Source organism: Pteropus alecto, unplaced genomic scaffold, assembly GCF_000325575.1.
Source record: "Pteropus alecto unplaced genomic scaffold, ASM32557v1 scaffold106, whole genome shotgun sequence".
Lineage (NCBI taxonomy): Eukaryota > Metazoa > Chordata > Mammalia > Chiroptera > Pteropodidae > Pteropus > Pteropus alecto.
This window is the reverse complement of record NW_006442103.1, coordinates 10,106,461-10,106,897: the sequence shown is the minus strand read 5'-3', so window position 1 is coordinate 10,106,897 and position 437 is coordinate 10,106,461. Positions and strand designations below refer to the sequence as shown.

The window sequence follows — 437 nt, the reverse complement described above, 5'->3', positions numbered from 1 at the left end:
CCGGCCGGTGAGGCGCCGCTGGGGGAGGCCGCGACGGAGCGCCTGGACCCGCCATGGGCTGAGACACGTCCTTACCGAGCAGGTGCAGTGATCAGAGGTTCGGGAGGAGTCCGCCCCGATAGGCCTAGGGGACCCTCAACCTTGATCGGGACCCCCCTACCCAGCTGGTGCCCTCTTGACCTTCCCTCATAACCTCCCAGAGGCCCTGCTGACCCCGCCTCAAAACCGGGCCAGGTTGACCCTGTGAAACCAGCAATCCCTGACATCCTGGCCGCCCCCTCCTGCACTCCTGCGACCTGGCCCAGCGGTCCCTGGTGCCCACCTCCTCCTCTGGGCCAGTATTTTGAATCCACTGCCTGCACAGTGCCTGGGAACTACCCAGCGCCTTTTCCTTCTAGCCCAACTGAGCGTGGTCGGTGGCCGGGGGTGGGGGTGGG

General features: G+C 66.6%; 1 protein-coding gene across 2 annotated transcripts in view; it reads left to right on the top strand.

Moving 5' to 3' along the window:
• AMIGO1 (adhesion molecule with Ig like domain 1) overlaps positions 1–437 on the top strand; it is an 11,399-nt gene continuing 10,962 nt past the window's right edge. For both annotated transcript variants that reach the window (XM_025038504.1, XM_015595373.2), the window contains exon 1: positions 1–82. The gene's annotated coding sequence lies outside the window, so the exon portion shown is untranslated. The remainder of the gene's footprint in view (positions 83–437) is intronic.